Source organism: Ictidomys tridecemlineatus, chromosome 5 (genome assembly GCF_052094955.1).
Source record: "Ictidomys tridecemlineatus isolate mIctTri1 chromosome 5, mIctTri1.hap1, whole genome shotgun sequence".
NCBI lineage: Eukaryota > Metazoa > Chordata > Mammalia > Rodentia > Sciuridae > Ictidomys > Ictidomys tridecemlineatus.
The window spans coordinates 124,603,159-124,628,751 of record NC_135481.1 but is presented as its reverse complement, the minus strand read 5'-3'; the positions used below and the strand labels follow the sequence as shown (position 1 = coordinate 124,628,751).

Below are 25,593 nucleotides of genomic sequence, written 5' to 3'. Positions count from 1 at the left end.
TTCCCTCACTAATGGCTCTCCTCACCTGGGACCTACGCTGAGCTGATCCCTTGGAATCCAGGGAAACCTCTGCAGATGAAGAGGGAGCTGGACATAGAGAGGAAGTCACATGTCAGTGCACAGCTCCTCTGGGGACAACCACTTAGACAGTCTGTCTCCTCCTCTTCCCAAATGGTCTCCATCGCATGTTGCATCCAGTCTCTCTGCTGGTGCTGATGTGTCCTGGATTACAGGACATTAGAACATGAGGAAGGGTACACCTATGTCACACAACCAACATGACAGTGTCACAAGTTCTCCAGGAACAAGTAGTAGGCAGTGGGAGAGAAAGCAACGAGCTGGACTCAGAACTGAGCACTCAGCACCGAGAGCTTGAGTGGGTGTGGGGAGAGAGATTCGCACCAGGAAGGGATCAGGGTCCTGAGAAAAGAGCTGGGCTCAGGAGAGTGGGCTCCCCCTCTGACAGCCTTCCAGCCCCCTGAAACCACCTGCTCTCCTCTCACAGGTAAAGCTCCACTTGGGTTCAAGACAGGGACACATCTCAGGAGCACAGAGGACCTGGGCAGCCTGACCTCAGCCTCTCCAGATATCAGAAGAGCCTCACCCACATGCAAATCCCTCCTCCTGCTCTGGGTTCAAAGGCCCTCTGGGCTGTGGGAGCTCCCAGCTCTCTGCTCACACAGGGCTGAGGTCTCTGGGAAGGCAGGTGTGGTCTAGAAGATGAGGCTGCTGGGTCTTGTCCTGTGCCTGGTCACAGCTCTCCAAGGTGAGTGTCCCCAGTGTCAGACCTGGGTCCATGAGGAGGTTGTGACTGCTGGTGACTGACAGGGTGTGACTCTCTTTGTCCCCAGGTGTCCTGTGCCAGGTGCAGCTGCAGGAGTCAGGACGTGTCCTGGTGAAGCCCTCCCAGACCCTGTCCCTCACCTGTGCTGTCTCTGGATTCTCCATCCCGACTGGTAGTTATGGCTGGAATTGGATCCGTCAGCCCCCAGGGAAGGGGCTGGAGTGGATAGGGCACATATGGAGTGATGGTGATACTATCTACATCCCATCCCTCAAGAGCCGAGTGTCCATCTCCAGAGACACGTCCAAGAACCAGTTCTCCCTGCAGCTGAGCTCCCTGACCACTGAAGACACAGCCACCTATTACTGTGCAAGACCCACACTTAGAGGACCTTAGTGTGAGCCCAGACACAAACCTCTTGCAGGGTGCCCCGGGCCAGCAGGGGGCGCTCAGGACACAGAAGCTCAGGTCAGCCCAGGGGCAGGTGCAGAGGGAGGAGAGAGCTGTCACCTGAGGCCCTCAGGTTCCTGCCCAGCCAGCACCTCCCTGAGTCCACCTTGCATGGAGATTCTCGAGGTCCCTCTTCTGCACAACCTTTGAAACTTTTTCTTCTCTGGTCAGGGTTGTCTGAATTTCTCCCTCTGAGCACAGACTTCTCATCCATATTTCCTTGTGAAGCTAATTATTTTACAATGGCATTTCCCACATAGTGACTTTTATGTGAACTTTATAAACTTATCTTTCTAGTACTGTGGATTGAACACAAGATGCACTAACCCTGAGCTCCTTCCCAGCCCTGTTTGTGTCTTAGTTTGAGTCACCGTCCCCTAAGATGTCCAGACTGCCCTTGAAATAGTTGTCCTCCTGCCTTGGCCTCCTGAGCACCTGGGTGACAGGGCAGCTCCACCATGTCCAGTCAGTTTTCTGAACCTCTTCTGCCATGTTGTATGCTATCATGCCCAGGTGGGTCCCCTGTCACCGTCCCATGACTCCTTCCCATTCCCAGTCCACTCTCTGACTTCCTGTGATAGATCAGGTCATCATATACGTGCCATCCTGAAACCCAAATAGTGGGAGAAACTCTCACCCCGGGGACCTTGGCAATGGTAAGAACAGGGTTGTTCAGGTAAAACAGTTGTTAGAGGTCACTGAGGCTGCCACACCTCCAGCCATCAGAGCACAGCATGGCAGCAAGGAATTCTTTATACCAAGTGCCCATGGACTGCGCTGAGGAACACTGACAGAAAGCCTTAAACCTTGTTAAACCCACAGAAATGTGTGTGTTCACAGTGAACTTTGGTGGGTGTGAGCTTCTCTCTCAGGATGAGGCTCTGTGACACCCACACCCACACCTAGGCCCAAAGGCAGAGGTGCCCACCCCTCATGCAGCTGTGTGTGGCCTGTGGACAGGGGTGACCTGAGCAAGGTGCTGAAGGATAAGGGGCTCCCTTGGCAAAGACCCAGGAGCCAGGGTGGTCAGCTCAGCATGGACTGTGGAAACTGCAGGTCAGCTCTGCCACTGGCCCCTGGACCCTGAAGGCATGCTGTGCTCAGGTCAACTCTGACCCCATCTTGCTGAGAGGTGACCCTGAGCCTGAGAAGCCCCAGGACACCTGGTTACTGGGGGAGGCAGCTTGGTTCCTGCCTGTGTTTCCAGCCACTGTGGCTGGACTGCAGGTCACAGACAGGGATGCCCTGGAGTCTGTCCCTGCTCAGGTCAACGACCACCCTGTCCTGAGAGTGCATCTTCAGTCTGGGTGAAGATGAGCAGTGGCCATTTTTATATCCCCAGGCGTTCTAAGTTAATCCAGATTAATCCCTGAAAATGAAAACATTTGTGTATTTTCAATATATGTTTTTAGAGCTATGGTAATGATTTTGTATTGTACATTTGTAAGTTGCCAAGTTAGAGTGTTGTGTTTTATAACCACTTGTGCTCCTTATATTTCTGTCAATAAAACTTCCAAAAACTTTCTTATTTTTTTTTAGTTTGAGTCCATCCCATTTATTTATTATATTATTTTATTATTTTTATTTTTTTATTGGTTGTTCACAACATTACAAAGATCTTGACATCATATTACATACATTAGATTGAAGTGGGTTATGAACTCCCAATTTTACCCCAAATGCAGATTGCAGAATCATGTCAGTTACACATCCACAATTTTACATAATGCCCTATTAGTAATTGTTGTATTTTATTTGTGAGTATAATTTTGCAAAATGTGTGGTTCATTTTGATATATTCATGGATAAATTAGCAAATTTCATTGCAGAGATGTTGTGTCATCCCTATAATTCCTACCTGGTATCATATCTTTGAATTATTATCTATTTTTCTTCATATTAAACACAAAAACAATGATGTTCATTTGTTGTATGCCTCTGAGAAATATTATAATAATAATTTAGCATTATACATTTTTGTACTTTAGTGAACAATAATAGATATTGCATCTAAATATAGACAGAATTGTCCCAATGTCTGTTTCACCCTGTGGTCTAGACTGTCTCCTATGCCTCAGTGAAACCCCAGGTCTTATACTTGGAGCCTTAATCAGCTCCTTCCTGAGGCCCAGAGGGAGGTGGGGTCACTTCCCTTTAATATAAAGCCCCTCCCTTATACAGACTCTGTCTCTGATTGCTTAAGCCCACTTTTCTTATTATGTCATTTGTATAGAGTTAAGAAGATAACATTTAGGGATTTATAGTTGAATATGTTTTGAAAAACCTGAATATGAATTGATGTGTTGTATTTTGTTGTGTTTCTCATGTGACAATGTTTGATGATCAACATCACTAAGAATGTCAGCATCTCTCCATCAGACAACAGCTGGCCATTCTAGGTATATTTTCATACTTACCTGAAACCTAGCTCTAGTGAGGCAGAGGACAGCACCCTGACACAGGGGTGCCAGGTGCCATGATGGGTCCCAGGCTGTGCACACCCAGCTGTCCATCACCTGTCCCTCCTAGGGGTGGGGAACCCACCAGCTGCTCTGCCCCAGTCACTGTGAAGCACAGCCTGGCTGTGGGCCACAGGTGCCCTGTGAGCTGCAGAGCCCCAGGACAAGGCCCTCTCTGCACGTGGCCCTCACCACCCACCCTCACCCTCGCCCTCTCTGCACCTTCCCATCTCCTGGGGCCACTGTCCTCTCTCTTTCCAGGACCTGATGCAGTAGCTTCCCCACATGAGGGATGGTGTGGTGATGGTCTCCCTCTGCCTGACCCATTTCAGTAGGTCCATGTGCTCCAGGGCCATGCCCAGGGCCAGGAGGGACAGGATGCCATTCTTGTTGGCTGAATGACATTCCTCCTCTGTGGATAGTATATGTTCCCCTTATTAATTAAGGGACAACATGGTGACAGGAAAAGTGCTTTAACACTCATGGAGTCAAGGAGTTAAGGACCAGGCCTCTTGGACTCCACATCCCATCTCCTGTGAACCCTGGGTAAAGGTCCATCCCTCTCCCACCTTCCAAACCCTCAGGCTTTTCCAACCCATGTCTCTGCTGCCTCAGGCCAGGCTACACATGGTGGACTCTCCTGCCCACTGCTCTCCAAGCTGGTCCTGCAGCTAGTAGACATACAGTGCAGGGGTCTTAGGAGGACTTGCTCCCTGGGTTCTCTAGTCATGGCATTAGGAAAACTCTGTGTAGGGGTCACATCTGGGACAAAGCTCTGCCTGAGCAAACTTCTATCCAGGACATTCTATGAAATGCAGGTGGAGAAAGACCCATGTCTATACTCTGGCGCCCTGTAGGCCTGCAGAGTTGTCCCATGGTGCTGCCAGGTTTTCTGCTCTGTGACTGTTCTATCACACACATCAGAGTTAGCACAGACCAACCCTTTACCCTGTCCCAAGACTGCATCCTCCTCCTTCGATGCTCACTATGACTTCCTCATGTGCCAGCACCAGTGTGGCTGAGTCCAGTCTGTGCTGCTCTGAGTAGATCCTGAGGCTGAGGGTTCACAAGGAGAGAGTTATTCTGTGATAGTAGGAGCAAATGTGACTCCATTTTGTTTTATGACTTCATCCTGTAAAACAACCATGCCAAGTAGAATGGTCATGACTGGAGTAAAATGTTCTTTTCCTTTTGCTATAGAAACCTGTAAGAACACAGAACTACCTAATGGGGTATTGTTTCTGTAACTAGGGAAACGGGGCTCTGTTTCTGTAACTGGGGTGACTGGGCTGACTGTGATTGGTTAGGCTTTTCTCTGCTTGACTGCACTGTCCCACTTCTGTAACCTGGCTTGCTTGCATTGGCTAGACCCCCTGAACATCACTTTTGTGGTTTTCAGGCTTATAAGGAGTGCCCTTGCAATTGTTCGGGGCTGATCAGGGGAACAGCTTTATGTTCTGGTCAGCTGCCACCTGTGTGCTTTAATAAAGGCTTGATTCGATTATACATGAGTGGTCTGGGAGTCAGTTTATGCAACCCTGGGACAAAGCTTTAACTATAACATTTGGGGGCTCACCCAGGATCCATTTCTTCCCTACCCTCACACCAAATCTGCCTCCAATGATGGGCCTTTGGACCTCAGCCCTGGAGTAGAGGGGAGCTCCTGAGAGATGTTCCCCAGCCTCACTCCCAGGGCAACTCCAATCGGTCCTAGGATGCTCTGAAAAGCCTCCTGCCCACCTGTCAGTTCTGATGAGCTGACTCTTCTGGGGAAAATGTCAGATTGGATGCAGTCACTTACACCTTCCCCGGGACAGGACGAGACGTTGTCACTGTCTCCCTGGAGGTCTCCCTGTGTGACCTCATCTGTCTGTATCTGGGGTCCACTGGAGGCCTCCCTGGGAGACCTCATCTGTCTGGGGGCAGGAAGAGACGTGGACTCTGCCCCATTAGAGGTCTCCCTGTGTGACCTCAGCGATTGTTGCTTGTCCTGTGTCTGTTCTGCTGTTTGTCATTTCTCCAGTGTCTTCTTGCTGTTTGTCATTTGTCCCGTGTCTGTTCGCTGGCCGTTTGTCTTGTATTTGTCTGTCTGAGTGTTGTGCGTGGGCCCTTTTCTTGTTCTCATAACTGCTCTTCTTTCATCAGGACTCCTTCACTCCACAGACACCATGGGACAAGGAAGCGCTACAGAGATCTCTACCTGGACCCCTTTAACTTGTTTTCTTAACAATTTTCAGGACTTTGTTGGGTTTTTTGTTTGTTTGTTCCCTTTGTGTTCTGTATTAATTTCTACCTCAGTTTGTTTCTAGTGAAAAAAAAATGGTTAAAACGGTTTTAACTGTTCTCACTACAGCTTGCATTGTAAAGTGCTGCCAACAGGACTAAAAGAATTGTCAAAAGTAAAAGCTAAAGGTAAAAAGAAAAAGGCATTCTAGAGATTGCCTTCATTTAGGAACTGGGCCAGGTGGCCAACTGGGTAAATCATGTCAGTTCCTACAGAGGACAGATTAAAACTAAAGTGTTTTATAAAATTCTTATTCCTAAATTGTGTAACAAAAAGTATAATTTTGTCTAGAAATTTGGCTTTTGTCTCTCAGTATTTGCAAGCATGAATAACTCCCAACTATTAAAAAATAGTCTAAAGATTTTTCAATGTCAGGCTAAAAGTTGGTGGCCACTATCCAAGAAACCAGAAAAAAACAGTTTAAAATGGGACCCCAACCTGGGGACTCTCCCAAGGAGACCAATGAAGCTGCATCTTTGGGAAGTTTCTCCAAGAAAAAAAAATAGACCCCCTTCGTTTGTCTATGTTCCCTCAACTCTTTTCAGCTTTCATGAAGAGGACCACCTCAGGAAAAATGTCAGAAAACTCTTAAACTTCTTTCTATATTTGTTAAACTCATAATTCTGATCCAATATGCCTAGGTTAATATGTTTTTCTGATTATACTCTGCTTTATTCTAAGGCCAATTTACAAGGGTTAGCTCTCAATCTAATAGGTTTTAAAAAATAAGCTACAAGGCTTTTGTTCGTCTGTTTGCTTTGTGTGGGTGCACAGGTGTACTGTCTGTCTATGTGCATTGCCATGTCTACATATATTTGGTACAAAAAATATTCACATATTAGCTCATAAATTAAAATTTTAAAAAATGGATCAAAATACTTTTGGTTAATATGATTTAAAAAGTTCAATTCAAATTGGGAAAATAATTAAAAATACAAATGTCTTTAAAGTTACCAATGCACAGTTTTGTTTCTAGATGATTAAACAGCTGTTAAAATGTTAATGTCTATGAAATGTCTGATATTCATTGTCTCTAGGATTTTTATTCAATAGAAAAAAAGATCACTAACACTATTCAATGAACTTGTGTGATACCTTTTTTTTAAAACAAGATACATAAATTTCATCTAAATGTATATGAAATTAATCATAGATGTTTTTGTTAGAGACATCTAATGGGTACAAAGTTAAAATGCTGACTGTTACATATAATACCAAGTACTTTTAACTCCTTAAATTCCATAAGGTAAAATATTTAAACAATGTTGGCGTTTTCATAAATTGGTAAACTGAAAAGGAAGTTTAGAATTATTTTGTATTATTATACAAATAAGGTTACTATAAAATACAAAGTCCCAACAGCTATAATTCTACATACAAAGAATCAAGATGTTTCAACTGTATTTCAATTAAAGTACTGAAAGTAACAAATATTTCATCTTATTAAAATGGATTAATTTATCAAAATTCAAAAATTTATAAGGCTTATTTCTAGGTAGAAACAAAAAAGGGATCAGTGGATTAAAATTATTAAAAAGTTCTAAATATAAAAATATATTTAATAAAAAAAGTTTCCAGGTAAAAAGTCTTTATGTGATAAAGTATAATTATAATACATCTAAGTAAACAACAAAAGGGTCTACTTAAGTAATATAAAGGTCTATAAATAAAAGACAAATGTTAAAAGGTTTATATGTAACTAAGTTGGTTATTTATGTAACACAAATAGTTAAAACTATTCAAAGTTGTTTCCTAAGGACAAATAATAATGTACTGATATATTTATATGTGAAAATGACAAAAACTTCTAAAAATATTAGTTACATTGTGTCTGTTAAATTTTATCCCCTAGAACAAGTAATCTTGAAAAAATTAAGGTTTGTACATCTGTGGCTAACCAGCAACTGTTATTTTAAAGTATTGTCCTAAATTACAAAGTCTAGATTTTCCTTTAAAAGCTAGCCTTGGTTAATATAAAAACATCAATAAAAGTGTGGTACATTACTCTTCTTTAAGATTAAATGTGTTCATATCTTTCAGGTAAACAAGTCTTTAAGGTAAAAGCTTTAAAGGAACATTTTATCAAGCTGGTGTTCTCCAAACTAAAATTGTCTGTAATGGTAATTTAAACTTATAAAGATAATAGATTTTATTGGGGATTTATATTATATTATATTATATTATATTATTTATATTATTTGATATTTTGTAACCAATTCTTATGTTACCTTTTACACCTTTTACACTAAATATAAAAATTTAAAGGTATTTTAAAAAGTAATGAAAGCCTAACCTATTTAAAGGTTAATATTCTAAAACATTTTGCCACTTTTCCACATTAAAAAAATGTTAAGGGCTCTCAGACTTTCCTTGATTAATGTTTTAGATGTGTCATATTGTACTACTAACATTCATACAGAGTCAGAAAACAATATATATAAACTTTATAAAATGATACCTAAAAAAAGAGACAAAGATCAACTTTAGGACTAAAACACTTTACCTAAGATTGTGAAGAGCCCCGCCTTACCTGAGATAAGGCTCTGCCTCCCACCTTACAGCATGTCAAGATAACTTCAAGTAGGCCAGATTTCAGTTAATTTCAAGTTATATTCAAGAATTAACTTTATTGGAAAGATTACTGTGACCTCAAATAGAAAATATAATGTATAACTCAGCTAAGGTTCAAAATTATATATAAGCTAAATATGTTTTTACTATTGTTAATTTCACTGTGTATTTTCATTATATCTAAAATAAAAATGTGACCACTACACTCACAGCAACCAAGAGAAAGGAAAGTGCAAAAGAAAGAGAGAGAGAGAGAGAGAGAGAGAGAGAGAGAGAGAGAGAGAGAGAGAGAGAGAAGGAAAAAAAGTGAGAGAAAGAATGAGAGACAGGGCAAGTGAGAAAAAGGGGCGAGCAAGAGAGGAGGACCTGGGTCTGCAAGCTGCCTTATTGGCATACAATGATTGGATCATACAGTAATTGCTGAGGTGTCATCTTCTGCCTTCAGACAAATCTCCAGCATTACATAAACTAATAAATAAAATAAGGATACTGTATAATGTAAAAAGTAACTGTGAAGTTATAAACATTAAAGTTAAAGCCCAGCATTCTTACTTTAAAACTGGTAAAACTGACTTGCTGGATGTTTAAGGCCAAATTTAAATATTAAGGTTAGAATAAAGGGACCAAAGAAACCAATATTTGGCTCTTGCCCTCTGAGTCAGCCTGAACCCAGGACAGGGGGAAAAGCTTTGCAACTCTGGGCCACATAACCTCCTGATAAGGGAGATTAATGAGACCACTGGAGAAGACAAAGCCAATGAGTGTACATGCTGCAAAAGAGGAGGGTCATTGAAACAGGGAGACATGCCTGATGCTTCCAAGGGAAGCCACATGGTCAGCAAGATCTTGACCCATCCAAGTGCAGATGACACTAACAGAACTAAAATGCTTCTCACAGGTTCCCCAAGAGTGTCCTCCAAGGAAACTCAGCTGACTTTTACCAATAGATAGGAACAAGGTCAGTTTTACCAGTTTGGTCTTAGCAAAAACAGTTAAAACCAAAGCACAGCCATTCCTGGACATTTAAAAAAGAAACAACAGTTATTTTAATGTAACTTAAAATGTACACTAGTGTTAGCATCCCCAAAATAAGTAAAACTGGAGGCAACAAAAGAAAAATTCTTAGGCAAAAATTCCTGATAATTATCAATAAAAAACTGCCAGAAGTTTTTAGTCAGTTCAAGGCCTACAGATCTTCATAACTTCCTACATAGGTAGATGTAATCAATGCTTATTAATATAATTATCTAGCCCTAAGTAACAAAAGCATCTTTACAGAACACAGAGGTCATGCCAAAAAGGTATTTTTACAAAAATCAGATGACATTAACTAATTTAACTAAATGTAGTGTCTACATTCCTGATAATTCTGACAATGTTAAAGATTTATATTCCCTAAAAAATAGTGCCTTATTAGGCTTTTTTAGGCCTTGTATGGGGACATTTTCTCAGGTCTTCTGCCTCCTGGTAAACAATTATTAATTTCTGTCATTTTCATGATATTCATGGACAGGTTCCAGATGCTACAACTGCTATTTTGTATTAAGCTTAATTCAGCACTCATGTCTTTTTGTTTCTCTTATAGAAGTGCCCACCCCAGGTGAATTTACATCCTGTTCTTCCTGAGCCATATTTTACCATGGACTCCTTGACCCACTCAGTTTCTAAAAAGGGGCTCCAAACTGCTTGCCCACTGCACATCACCCCCTTTCAGCTGGAAGTAGCAAGAATGGTCATCTCCCATTTCCCTTACGGCAGTTGGAGGTCCCTAATATTACAGGAAAAATTATGGTCAATATAGATGTTCTCCAATATGTCTAGATAAAGAAGATGTACCTGGGAAACTACTCCCAAGATGACCCTGGGTGATCTCCCAGAAAGAGACACTTGCTTCCACAACCCAACTTTTTTTTTTTATTGGTTGTTCACAACATTACAAAGCTCTTGACATATCATATTTCATACATTAGATTGAAGTGGGTTATGAACTCCCAATTTTACCCCAAATGCAGATTGCAGAATCACGTCGGTTATACATCCACAATTTTACATAATGCCCAATTAGTAATTGTTGTATTCTGCTGCCTTTCCTATCCCGTACTATCCCCCCTCCCCTCCCCTCCCCTCCCTTCTTCTCTCTCTACCCCATCTACTGTAATTCATTACTTATAAGTGGGAAAACTCCCCGTTCGCCAAAAATTGTGCTTCCCAGGTCCCACTTTGAACTCCTTGACTAAATCTCCAAACTGTCAATAACTCTTCACTATGTAACCTACTATTTTGATGGAGTAACGGGAAAAGAAAAGCCAGTCTACGTTGATAAATCAGGCCCCACTGATTTATCAACATAGACTAGCTGCCCCCATTTTAGTTCCCCTCCTGGCTGGTTTGGGAAGTCCCTCAGCCATCAAATAAATATAGATTTAGAAAAACTAGAAAGGTCAATATTCAAACTAAAGGTTTCACTATACTCTCTGACAAAAATAGTCTTATAAAACAGATGAGGTCTAGATGGTCTTTTTCTGAAACAAGGAGGACTTTGTATGGCTCCAGGAGAAACGTGTTTCTATGCAAACCATTCTGGGATAATAAAGGACAGTTTGGTGCTTGTGAGAAACAAGTTAAAGGAAAGAGATGAAGCACTAGAAACTTCAGGCAATTGGATCCAAAACCTATTCTCATGGTCCCCTTGGTTGACTACCATCATTTCAGCCATAGTTGGGCCCCTAGTCCTTCTCCTGACTGGGATTACTGTAGGACCCTGCCTCTTAAAAACCCTCCTAAACCATATACACAAAAGAATGAAGATGAGGTCAGACGTATGGTCTTCCGAGCTCAGTATAGTCCCTTAGACACAGAAGGATGGAACAAAAACTGAGGCCTAATGATGAGCAAGATTGACATCAAACCTACTAAAACCAGTGGGGTTGTGATAGTAGAAGCAAATGTGACTCCATTTTGTTTTATGACTTTATCCTGTAAAACAACCATGCCAAGTAAAAGAGTCATGACTGGAGCAAGATGTTCTCTTCCTTTTGCTATAGAAACCTTCAAAAACAGAGAACTACCTAATGAGGCATTGTTTCTGTAACTAGGGTAATGGGGCTCTGTTTCTGTAAGTGAGGTGACTGGGCTAACTGTGATTGGTTAGGCTTCCCACCTCTTGACTGCACTGTCCCACTTCTGTAACCTGGCTTGCTTACATTGGCTAGACCCCCTGAACATCCCTTTTGTGATTTTCAGGCTTATAAGGAGTTCCCTTGCAGTTGTTCAGGGCTGATCAGGGGAACAGCTTTATGTTCTGGTCAGCAGCCAACGGTGTGCTTCAATAAAGGCTTGATTCGATTATATGTGAGTGGTCTAGAAGTCAGTTTATGAAATCCTGGGACAGAGCTTTAACTATAACAATACTGCAGCAGGTTCTGGAGACCAGGGTGCAAATCAGCCATGCGACCAGCACGCTAGCTTCATACTACAGGTTTGAAACATAGAAATTAACTAGTGAGTTCAAATTAAAGAGACAGACCCTCAATTTACCTCTTATGCCCAGCTGAGAGACAGCTCCTCCCAGCTCCTGTCTCCAGCCACCTGATGCGGTAGCCAGGTTTAAACAAGAGGACAGCAAGAGAGAGAGAGAAACACACCAGGGAGTGAGCTTTTATTGGGGAACAAGAAATTCAGGGGAAAATTCCATCCAATGAAGGTTGAGGGGGGCAGGATTCCAAGGTCAGTGTCAGTGATTGGTCTTCAGGTCAGTGGTCAGGCACACTCCCACACGGACAAGCCCTCGCACCTGGGGCAGGGTGGGGAAGGCTCTGACACAGTGTGTCTAAGCACCTCACACCCAGCCATGGAGGTAACTCAAATCACGTGCGAGAATGGCTTCCCACATATCCCCCCTTCCCCCCTTTTTTCTTTTAAAAATCAGGCGATGATTTACTCTCTCAAGTCTGTGCACTCTCGTTTTGAAGACTCGCCAATCTATAATTGCAGCACAAAAGAGAATTATCAGCAAAGAGAACAATTCAATAATGTACCAGGCCAAGTGTTTAAGAATATTTCCAGGGTTAAATCCATTTCACTCCTTCAATATTTGTTTAGCCAAAGAAGAAGGATCCGAAAATTCAGCTCTATTATTTTGAATATTTTGGATATGGTGATGAAGTTCCAAAAGATCCAAGCTATTATTATTATTTTGCCAAATACCTAACAAATGGTCCTTAACTTTCTCCCAATCCCAGAGAGAAGCATTGTACTTGGCAGCTGTAACACACACATATTTATAATTTGCATGGCATTTAAGCCTTTTCTTAAACTTTAAACTTGAAAGTTCATTACCTATGTCTATAACAGTCGCCTCTAAGGCATTTAACTTAGTCTCAATCCTTTCATCAATATTTATGGGACTGAACAGAGCCTTTGAAGTATTTGGGGCTAAATTATTAAGAAATTTTGCATGTTGAATATCTTGAGACAAGATTATAGAGGCAGTAACACTGGATGCAATGAAAGAAACCAGCGCTAAAATACCAACAATCATAATTCCAATAGTATGTCTAGGTCTCTCTAGCTGGGCATGAATTTGCTGCAAGACTTGAAAACCAGCATCAGTGTACCATGGCTCTGAAATATTAGCAGGCAATAAAACAAAAGAGGGCTGATGAAGTATCAGCACTCCTTTTCCTCTATTATACCTAGTAATACAATTGGTTAGGTTACATCTGTCACATGTAACAACATATCTGTCATCTATTCATTTAACTTTTACATTACCAATAATCAAAATGTAAGGAGATTGGACACAGGCTAATAAGCCATAGTAAGATCCCTCCTTACAGCTCATGCCAACAAATTTTGGTAAAGGCTTGTCTGTAAAACGTAAGAATTCTGAGGCAGCAATTAAGCGCCAAACATCTTTTTGAATACCACCCTCACTGTAAGTCAAAATATTACTAACAAATCCTGCAGGTGTCATAGCAGAATTTTTTTGTAATTGTCTCTTATCAATTTTTGGAGACCAGTCTAAAATATACCCACTATCTTTAGACACCTTATGTTATACAGGAAGGGTATTTACACAATCCATTCATCTAGGAAAGGTGCCAATCTCAATTGTAGAACTATTTGGAAAGTGGGGTATTCTTGGAGGTTTTGCAGAAATGACTGGTTTGTTATGGGAAAGTCCCATCTTAATCACTGATCTAGTATAATGTTTTAAGTCTCCATACATAGTATGATTAGTTAGTCTAGGTCTCCCAACTACTGTATTTTCTTCAAATGATACTCTCAGACATCCAGCATGTTTATTGTGGGACCAACACAAAGGTAATTGGGCACTGTAGCCAGAATAATTAAATCTAGTCACATGATTGGGAGTAATTGAGTATCTGTAAATCCTCCCATCATGAATGAGTCATTAGAAAACACTCGAATAGATTCTCCAGTCCACACAGCTGGGTGTACCAGGGTGGATTTGGGAAATACATCCAGTAAGTGTCTGCTTGGCTCCCCTGTACCTGACAGCCCAGCAGGGCAATCACCATAGCTACCATCATCACTGGGGTCTTGTTTCTTGCTAGGAGTCGAATTATTTGGGAAGCCTGTGTTATTAGCTTTTTCACGTCTTCCCAGGAAATCAGCTTTTCAGCTGGGTCAATCTGGTTTCTCTTCTTCCTTCTTTGATATCTCTTCCTTTTGAATGGGGGCTTCTCCAGGTCGATCTTCAGTCGCTTGAATCTCGGTTCTATCTCTTCCATGTCTGATTGCACATTCAGGCACCCAGATAGAATGGAAAGCACCTTGTGGAAAAATACAAGCATGACCTCTGCTCCACATAATCACTGGATCTGGGTTTTTCCATTGACCAGTCTGTAAGTCCTTCCACCAAAGTCTGCCTAAAGGGCCTGTTACTGTGGGAGACATACGTCTCTCAGCTGCAGTGTGACCTTCTGTGTCACAATTTAAAAAATTTAAAATGAACAAGGAATGGTTGAAGCTATTTTGGGGAGTCATAAACCTATTTCCCCTTTTAATTTTGTAATTGTAGTTTAATAGATAAATGAGCTCATTCCACAATGGCTTGACCTTGGAGGTTATAAGGAATTCCTGTTTTATGATTAAATTGAAACTCTTGGCAAAATTGTTGAAAAGAAGAGCTTACATAAGCTGGTGCATTACCTATTTTAATCTGTAAAGGGCACCCTAACACAGCAAAGGCTGCTAGGCAATGAGCAATTACATGCTGAGTATTTTCTTTTGTACATGCTGTGGCAAAAATAAATCTAGAATGTGTATCAACTATCACATGTACATAACATTGCTTACCGAACTGAGGAATATGAGTTATATCCACTTGCCATATTTGATTAATCCACTGGAATTTACCCCTGATGGCAGAGATGGAGAGTGAATAACACATTTATGGCAGTGACTTACAATTTGACGAGCTTGTTCTCTTGTAATATTAATTTTTTTACATAAACTGAAAGCATTTTTTTAGAACTTTAATATTTTTTTATTGATTGTTCAAAACATTACATAGCTCATGATATATCATCTTTCATACATTTGACTCAATTGGGTTTTGAACTCCCATTTTTACCCCAAATACAGATTGCAGAATCACATCTGTTACATACTCACATTTTTACATGATGGCTTATTAGTGACTGTTGTATTCTGCTACCTTTCCTATCCCCTACTACCCCCCCTCCTCTCCCCTCCCCTCCCATCTTCCCTCTCTACCTCCTCTGCTGTTGTTCAATTCTCTCCTTTTTTCCTCCTCCCCCTTGCCCCTTATAACCTCTTGTAATTTTGTGTATCATTGAAGGTCTCCTACAATTTCCATATGCTTTCCCTTCTCTCTCCCTTTCTCTCCCCCCATTCGTCTTTGTTTACTGTTAGTCTTTTCCTCATGCTCTTCCTTCCTGTTCTGTTCTCAGTTGCTCTCTTTACATCAAAGAAGACATTTGGCATTTGTTTTTTAGGGCTTGGCTAGCTTCACTTAGCATAATCTGCTCTAATGCCATCCATTTCCCTGCAAATTCTATGATTTTGTCATTTCTTAGTGCTGCATAGTACTCCATTGTGTATAGATACCACATGTTTTTTATCCATTCATCTATTTAAGGGCATCTAGGTTGGTTCCACAGTCTAGCTATTTTGAATTGTGCCACTGTAATCATTGATGTGGCCATATCCCTATAGTGCGCTTTTTTAAGGTCCTCAGGGAATAGTCTGAGAAGGGTGATAGCTGGGTCAAATGGTTGATCCATTCCCAGCTTTCCCAGGAATCTCCATACTGCTTTTCAAATTGGCCTCACCATTTTGCAGTCCCACCAGCAGTGTACAAGTGTACCTTTTTCCCCACATCCTCGCCAACACTTATTGTTGTTGGACTTCATAATGGCTGCCAATCTTACTGGAGTGAGATGGTATCTTAGGGTGGTTTTGATTTGCATTTCTCTGACTGCTAGCTATGGTGAGCATTTTTTCATGTACTTGTTGATTGATTGTATGTCCTCCTCTGAGAAGTGTCTCTCAGGTCCTTGGCCCATTTGTTGATTGGGTTGTTATCTTATTGTTTAATTTTTTTAGTTCTTTGTACATTCTGGATATTAGGGCTCTATCTGAGGTGTGGGGGGGTAAAAATTTGTTCCCGGGATGTAGGCTCTCTATTTACCTCTTTTATTGTTTCTCTTGCTGAGAAAAAACTTTTTAGTTTAAGTAAGTCCCATTTGTTTATTCTTGTAATTAACTCTTGGGCTATGGGCGTCCTATTAAGGAATTTGGAGCCCGACCCCACAATATGTAGATTGTAGCCAACTTTTTCTTCTATCAGACGCAGTGTCTGTGATTTGATATCTAGCTCCTTGATCCGTTTTGAGTTAACTTTTGTGGATGGCGAGAGAAAGGGATTCAATTTCATTTTGTTGAATATGGATTTCCAGTTTTCCCAGCACCATTTGTTGAAGATGCTATTCTTCCTCCATTGCATGTTTTTAGCCCCTTTATCAAATATAAGATAGTTGTAACTTTGTGGATTAGTCTCTGTGTCCTCTATTCTGTACCATTGGTCCACCTGCCTGTTTTGGTACCAGTTCCATGCTGTTTTTGTTACTATTGCTTTGTAGTACAGTTTGAATTCTGGTATCGCTATACCTCCAGATTCACACTTCCTGCTTAGAATTGCTTTTGATATTCTGGGTCTTTTGTTTTTCCATATGAATTTCATGATTGCTTTATCTATTTCTATAAGAAATGCTGTTGGGATTTTGATTGGCATTGCATTAAACCTGTAGAGAACTTTGGGTAATATCGCCATTTTGATGATGTTAGTTCTGCCTATCCATGAACAGGGTACATTTTTCCATATTCTGAGATCTTCTTCTATCTCTCTCTTTAGGGTTCTGTAGTTTTCATTGTATAGATCTTTCACCTCTTTTGTTAGGTTGATTCCCAAGTATCTTATTTTCTTTGAGGATATTGTGAATGGAATAGTTTTCCTTATTTCCATTTCAGAGGTTTTGTTGCTGATATATAGGAATGCCTTTGATTTGTGCATGTTGATTTTATAACCTGCCAATTTGCTGAATTCATTTATTAACTCTAGCAGCTTCTTTGTAGACCCTTTTGGGTCTGTGCAGCCTCTGGATTCACCTTCAGTGACTACTACATGCACTGGGTCCACCAGGCTCCAGAGAAGGGGCTGGAGTGGATCTCATACATTAGTGGTGGTAGCAGTGACATAAATTATGCAGACTCTGTGAAGGGCTCAATCACCATCTCCAGAGACAACTCCAAGAACTTGCTGTACCTGCAAATGAGCAGTCTGAGAGTCGAGGACACAGCCACATATTACTGTGCTAGAGACACAGTGAGGGGACCTCAATGTGAGCCCAGACACAAACTTCCTGCAGGGCACCCAGGGCCAGCAGGGGGCGCTCAGCATACAGGTGCTCAGGGTCACCAGGAGTAGGTGCAGAGGGAGGAGGGAGCAGCTCAGCTCAGGCCCTGAGGTCCCTGCCCACCCAGCACCTCCTGACTCCACCCTGCCTGCAGATTCTCGAGGTCCCTCCTCTGCCAGACCCTCTGTGAGGTGATTCTTCTCTAGGTCTTGCTTGTCTGGAATTCTCTCAGCACACACTAGGCAATTTTGCAGATGGAGGTTACTTTTCAGGAAAGTTTCCTGAACAGCATCTTTAAAGTGAGCTGTATGGATCTTTCATTTCCTCATTGGGGATTGAATCCAGGATGCTCCAACCTTGACGTCCATTCCTGGCTTATTTGTGTCTTATTTGGAGACAGGTTCTCTCAAAGATGCCCAGGCTCACCTTGAAGTTATGATTCTCCTGCCTCAACCTGCAGTGTCCCTGGGGCTACAAGTGAGCTCCCCACACCTGTAAACTTTACCCACTCCTGATGCCATCTCTCACTCCCTGTTTGTTAGGTGATTCCCAGTCCCCTTCCCATGACTCCTTCCCTTTCCCCCTCCACCCAGTGACCTTGCTGTGATGGATCAGGTCACAGAACACAGTTCTCACTGGAGCCCACCTACTGCCAGAACTTTCCACCCCTGGGGACAATTTGCAAAGTCTGGAGGGTGTTGTTTTCACCTGTGAAGGAGGGATTCTTCTGGCTTCTAGTTTTTATTTACCAATGAGGCTGCCACACCTCCACCCATCACAGGACATCACCCACAGTGAGGAATTATCTGACATGAATATCTATGGACTAAACAGAAAAAGGATGGCAGAAAACCATAAACTTTATTGAAATGCACAGAAATATGTGTATTCAGAGTGAGCCTTGGTGTGTGTGAGCTGTGTGTCCCTCATGATGAGGCTCTGTGACACCACACCTCAAACCCAGGGCTCTATATGGTGGACACACCCACTCCTCATGCAGCTGTGCAGGGCCTGTGGACAGGGGTGACCTAAGCAAGGTCTTCAAGAGAAAGGGGCACCCTGGGCAAGGACCCAGTGGGAAGGATGGTCAGCTATTCAGGTCAGCTCGGCCACTGGCCTCAGGCTCCAGAAGACACGCCATGCCCAGGACCACACTGACCCCATCCCACTATGAGCTGACCCTGAGGCTGAGAAGCCCCAGGACACCTGGCTGCTGGGGAGAGGCAGCGTGGAGCCTGCCTGAGTTTCCAGCCACTGTGGATGCATAGCAGCGTCACAGACAGGGTCAGCTGGCTCTGTCCCTGCTCACATCAGTGCCCACCCTGTCCTGAGGGTCTGCTCCAGTCTGGGTGAGGAGGAGCAGTGGCAATGTTTACATCCCAGATGGTCCTAGGAACACAGCAGCCGTGGGAAGACATGAAACCACCAGTCTCCTTGACTTCAGCACTGACACCATCAGTCAGCACACTGCTGTTTTACTTTTCATTTTAATACACTTTTAGCTGTAGGTGGGCACAATGCCTTATTTTACTGGTTTGTTTCCCGGGTGCTGAGGATCAGACCAGGCCTCCCACAAGGGCTCTGCACTGGGCCTCAACCAGCCCCACACACTCCTACTGCTGTTGTGATACATTGGTTTTTCTGGACACTCCCTGGGTCTCTTCCTGATGACTCCCAGTGCCAATGGTCACACAGGACAGTGGGGCTCCTCTGACATGGTCACAGCAGGTGGGACATGGTGGCTGCACTCTGTCCCCAGTGCTTCCTCCTTCCTCCCCTCTCCCCTCCACACCCCTCCCTCTTCTCTCCTAGTTTTCTGGTATTTATTTATTTATATTCTCTATTCAGTGCCACTCAGCTTCAGAGTTGATCCACACACAGCTGGATCCCCTTGTCTGACCACCTGTCCTGGAGGGTGGGGAACTGCCTTTCTCCTTCACAGTGGCCCTGCTGCACCAGGTGAGACTGTGGGTCAGTGAGGACAACTGACCACCACCTGCACCTGTGTCCTGTGTAGAGATGTGGCTTGAACCCCCTCCTTCTGGGAGTCCCTGTCCCTGTGCTGTGCTTTGGGGCTGAGTGCTGGAACATCCCTCCCTCAAATCCTCCTGAGACCCAGTCCTCAGCCCTGTCCACCACACTCTGTCTCCCACAGGGCACTCTGTCCATTCAGATGGAAGTGCCCTTGATCTCATCCACACGTAGACCTCCAGCCAGGACCCAGTGTGCCTCCTCCTCCCAGAAAGGGGTGGGGGCTGGGCTCCGAGGACCCAGGGAAGAGGGCACCTAAGTGACTGTCCAGTCTGGACACTCAAAAGCACATCCTCCTGTGCAGGAGAAATAATAAGAAGGGGAGACTGGAGGGGGTTCTGAAGTGAAGTGTGTGGGGAGAGGTGCCCTGGAGGGAGTCCACGCCTGCCCACTGAGTCCCTTCAACCCCAGCCCCTCCCAGCTCTGGCACCTCTGCTGGGAAGGTCAGGTACTGCATGGGGGTTGCAGGCCCTCTCCAGCCAGGGACCTGGGCTTTCCTTGGTCAGCACAGCCCAGCTCCCCTGAGGTCAGTGTCTGCTGGCCTGAGGTCTGTTACTGACCCTGCTTCTCCAGGCCTGGTGGGAATGTGTCCTCCTCCTCTGAGGGAGGGCTTGTCCTCCCCGTGGTCCATGCATCCCAGACCAGCTGCAGTCTGTCTCCTGAACCAACCTTCTTTACTCTGGGAGCCAGTGCTTTCAGCTTTCTCTGAACATCAGCTCACCAAGATGCCACCTGCCTTTCCTGTGGCCCTGCCTCAGTTCCTGCTGCTCAACTGCTGAGCTCCTTCTCTCCTGGGACCTGCTGCAGCACCCTGGGATCCCCTCAGCTGCCTTCCCCATTCCTGCTACCTCATTTTCAAGTCTAACTTATTGTCTGGGAAAGACTTAGTTCCCTGTTCTCTGTGTTTGCATTTTACAGAGGAGCTGTCCATATGATTAACTGACCATGTTTTCATCAAGTGTTTCACACTAAAACATGGTGATTGACACCTACATAAGAAGCCCTGGGAATCCCAAATTGTGTGCAGACCCTCCCTTTGCTTTACACGTGCAAGGAGAGTGCACAGCCTCCATGGATTACTGAAACTGTGCAAAGGTAACATGAAGTCTAAATACCAGTTTCAGATTTCTAGTGCCCAACCCTGGGTGCAGTAGTTCCTGATGCCACAGATTCGGGATTTGAAATTTCCATTCTGGCTCAGTGTGGTGAGGAGAATGTAATACTGACTCCATAGTTCACATATGAATGATGGGTGAACTTGCTGATGCTCTTGGCACGCACACCCTGGGGAGGCTTGAGGCCCGGAGTGTGCACAGCGAGCTGAGGTCACCCACTCCTCTCTCAGCTTCCTTCCTGCCCTTCAGGGGCAATTTAGTGTAGGAATTCCACATTTTTATACATTGGCAAGTTGGCACTCACATTAGATCCAGGTATGTTGGTGTAGTGCCCTTTGTCCTTCCTCAGTATTAGAAGGAGGGAAGATTCTAAGAGGGTAAGTATGTGAGTAAAAGTGATTTTCTGGTATTGCATGTTGGCCATGAGCTCAGGGTGAATGAATCACAAGTTTCATGTTACAGAAAGAGGCAGAGAAATCAGCTGATCTGAGCCTGAGGGTGCCCTGGGAACTGGTCCCTGACCCTAACTGGGCATGTGACCCTGGTGACATCTGGACTGAATAGATTATTGGATTCCTCCAGTGAAAATACAGAAGTGTCACCAACGGTGTCTCTTGGAGCTGAGGCTGAAGTGTGCATGGCCAGGATGCTCAGGGTGAGGAGGTGAAAAACCTTCCCTGGATGGAGCTGCTGGTCTCACACATGCCAGGAGGTGAGGCAGGTGAGATGGCTGAGCCTGGGGTGGAGCACCTTCTGGGGACAGGAGAATGTGGCAGGATTTTCTCTAAATTTTGCAAGTGCTGCATAGGAGGTGGTAGGTGACAGAGCAGGTTGTGAGTTTACATGGAACTGACTAGTTGACAAGGACCACTATGACACAAAGTGTGATTTCAGGGGATGAACTTGTGACCAGAGGCCATCAGGAACCATTTCTGTGTGTCCCTGGGAGCAGCAGGTTAGCACCCAGTAACTGAATGTCTGCAGTGGCCTTGAGGATTGGAAGTCCCCACATAAGGGGGTGGACTGCACAGTGTTGTGGGTGTTACACTCACACAAGAGACAGAAACCATCTTTCTTCCCTTCATTTTACCATGAAATACACACAGAAGTTTATGGATCTCTCTCAGAACTCATGTGTCCCCATCCTGCTGATGGACAGCTCAGTGGTTTTCTCGGAAGGACACTTTCCTGGTGCCTGGGTGGACAGCTCAGGGCGCATCCTCTCCTGGACACATCTGTGGATACACTAATCAGGTGGACAGGCCACATCAGAGAGTGGAGGGAGGGCAGTGTGCACAGAGAAGGGAGCTGTGTCCTTCTGAGGCCCCTGACTCTCCTCTCTGCTGTGTCATCCCAGGGCTTGCTCTGACCCCAACTCTCAGCAAGGTGAGCACCTGAGCTGTGCTTGATTGAGACACCATTAGTACTCACTGGTCCAGGATGTGATGGACAAGGGCCTCAGCTCTGCCACCTGGTTCCATTTTTGGGAGGAGCAATCTCGACCTCCACCCCATGCTGAGGGCACCACTCTTCACCACAGCAGAATACAGCACCCACCTGTGCCCTCAGCAGAAGGGGAGCCTGAGTAATCATTGAATACTACTCAGACAGGAACAATGGAGGGCTCTTATTTGGGACAACACAGGTGACCCTGAGGACACTGCACTCATTGACATAAGCCAGGCAGAGAAAGACAGGAACCACTGCCTCACTTACAGCTCTGATCTAAAGTTTCCAAGAAGTGCACAGAGAAGAAGGAGGCTAGCAGGGCCTGGGGCAGTAGACCTGGGAGAGGCTGGTCAGAGTGGGGGTCACTTCTGATAAGCAGGAGGAGAACCTCCAAGACAGCTGCTCAGCAGGAGGCTCTGGTGAGTCACCACCTACTGTGCACCTGCAGCAGTGCTGAGAGAGCAGGCTTTGATTTCTCTCCATGGAATGGTGGAAGTCAGAGCTGCAGCACCTGCTAATACCTGGATCAGCCTTTTTACCATGGGTGCCCATCAGGAACCTTCATCCTAGGTAAAGGGTCTCCAGGGGCCCTGCCCTGCCCTCTGTGGGCTTTATTAGATTTACATTTAAATAGTGATGGCAGCAGACACTGAGACCCAGAGGTTCACTGCCCTCCTTGTTTGCAGTGTTCTCTTTGGAGCATGGTGAATGTGTTAACTCAGAGAACATGGCCATGACCTCAGGCCAGAAGATTGAGCTTCATAAGACTGTGGAGTTAAGAGTTGACAGAAGGAGGCACATGAGGTCCATTAGCATGATGGGCTTCTCCCACCTGTCAAGTGGAGCACTGAAGTATCCCTGCTGCTGTGCAGACAGTGTGGGCACAGAGGGCCTGGGCTAAGGAGCTGTCCAGGCCACCCCTCCACAGGGCTCTGACATGCCCCTCAAGGTCATGACTCACAGTGTCCTAGTAATACAACCAGGAAGCACTGAGGTGGGGCCTGGGTTGTGGGGTGCTGTGGGAACTGATGAGGGGAACAGACACAGCACCTTGGGGCCCTGGCTCAGTCTCTTCACTGAGAACATGAGGTCTGGTTTCCCTTGATGGCTCCTGACCTCACAGGGGAGCCAGCAGAGGGCAGCACCTGGGGCTCAGGAGAGGACAGGCCCCAGGTGGGTGCCCACCTGCAGGAGGACCCTCCTCAGGCAGCACACTGAGCTCTGCCCAGGAACGGGCTGGGCACCAGGTGCATGGCTCATGCTGCTCAGGAAAGGACCCCACAGGGACCATGGAGATGTGCAGAGATAAGGCAAGGACTGGGCACTGCAGCTGGTCAGACATTCCCTTACTCCAAAGAGCAGGGTCTTCTCCTAAGCCCACTGCTGAGAGGGACCCTCAGTTTTGTTGGCAGCATTTTGACTGCTCAGCTGTGCACCCCATCTTCCCTGGGCAGGTGTGTCCCCAACATTCCCTCCACCCTCCCTCCTGAGGCTAATGGAGAATGGGCACTGCTCCTGCGACCAGAGCAGGGCTGGCCCCTGGGTCTGCAGACACATTTCCCAGTGAGACGTGGGGGGAGGATGGGGCTGGAACCTGACAGGCAGGTGGTGTCACTGCGGAGGGTTCAGACAGCAGCATCCTGGGCCTGGGCTGCTCTACACTGCCACCCCCGTCCAGCACAGGCAGCTGAACTGAAGTCACTGTGTGAATTTGGGGTGACACAAAGTACCACACAGACACAGAATACCTTTTATAAGCTTCATGGTGGCTTTCTCCATCCCCCAGCCTCAGGCTCCCAAAAGGGGACGAGAGAAGGTCAGAGAGGCTGACAGGAGAGAGGGGGCATGTTCAGAAGTGGGCTTTTATTTTGGGTGATGCCGTTTCTTAGAATTTTCTATCTGAAAAAGGCAGAAGGGGAAGGATTACAAAGAAACAGGTGAGTGTGACTCAACTCCAGCAGGTGACACCTACTCCTGGAGCCACACCCTGGTGTCCCAGCTGGGGGAGCACCCACGTTACTGGACCTGGCACTACCCTGCCCGACTGAATGCAATAACTGTTCAGACCCTGGAGCATCAGGACTTAAGGAGGTTCATCGAGGGCGGCTTCCCTCACTAATGGCTCTCCTCACCTGGGACCTACGCTGAGCTGATCCCTTGGAATCCAGGGAAACCTCTGCAGATGAAGAGGGAGCTGGACATAGAGAGGGAGTCACATGTCAGTGCACAGCTCCTCTGGGGACAGCCACATACACAGTCTGTCTCCTCCTCTTCCCAAATGGTCTCCATCGCATGTTGCATCCAGTCTCCCTGCTGGTGCTGATGTGTCCTGGATTACAGGACGTTTAGAAGATGAACAAGGCTACACCTATATCACACAACCAACATGACAGTGTCACATGTTCCAGGAACAGAAGGACCATGTCACAGTAGCAGGCAGTGGGAGAGAAAGCAGTGAGCTGGACTCAGAACTGAGCACTCAGCACCCAGAGCCTGAGAGGGTGTGGTGAGTGAGACTGGGCACCAGGAACGGAGCTGGGTCCTGAGGGAGGGTCTTGGCTCAGGAGGGTGGGCTCCCCCTCTGACAGCCTTCCAGCCCCCTGAAACCACCTGCTCTCCTCTCACAGGTAAAGCTCCACCTGGGTTCAAGACAGGGACACATCTCAGGAGCACAGAGGACCTGGGCAGCCTGACCCCAGCCTCTCCAGATATCAGAAGAGCCTCACCCACATGCAAATTCCTCCTCCTCCTCTGGGTTCAAAGGCCCTCTGGGCTGTGGGAGCTCCCAGCTCTCTGCTCACACAGGGCTGAGGTCTCTGGGAAGGCAGGTGTGGTCTAGAAGATGAGGCTGCTGGGTCTTGTCCTGTGCCTGGTCACAGCTCTCCAAGGTGAGTGTCCCCAGTGTCAGACCTGGGTCCATGGGGAGGTTATGACTGCAGGTGACTGACAGGTGTGACTGTTCTTGTTCTCAGGTGTCCTGTGCCAGGTGCAGCTACAGGAGTCAGGACCTGGCCTGGTGAAGCCCTCACAGAGCCTGTCCCTCACCTGTGCTGTCTCTGGTTACTCCATCACCAGTGGTTACTGCTGAAGCTGGATCCGTCAGCCCCCAGGGAAGGGGCTGGAGTACATAGGGTACATATGTAGTAGTGGTGGCACTGGCTACAACCCATCCCTCAAGAGCCGAGTGTCCATCTCCAGAGACACGTCCAAGAACCAGTTCTCCCTGCAGCTGAGCTCCCTGACCACTGAGGACACGGCCACCTATTACTGTGCCAGAGACACAGTGAGGGGACCTCAGTGTGAGCCCAGACACAAACCTCCTGCAGGGTGCCCAGGACCAGCAGGGGGCGCTCTGCACACAGGAGTCAGGTCAGCCCAGGAGCAGCAGAGAAGAGTGGATGGTTTCTCTCCAGGTGATCAGTGTCTCCCTGGATCCCATCATGGAGAATCTGGAGGTCTCTTCTGCCTCAGATCATCAAATGCTGTTCTCTTATGGAGTCAGGAGTGTCTCTCTCCACCTGTCTCAGGTCAAGCTGCACAGTAT

General features: G+C 45.5%; 1 pseudogene; it reads left to right on the top strand.

Moving 5' to 3' along the window:
- Positions 1–720: 720 nt before the first annotated feature.
- LOC144377661 (immunoglobulin heavy variable 4-30-2 pseudogene) lies at positions 721–1,180 on the top strand (annotated as a pseudogene).
- The last annotated feature ends 24,413 nt before the right edge of the window (positions 1,181–25,593 follow it).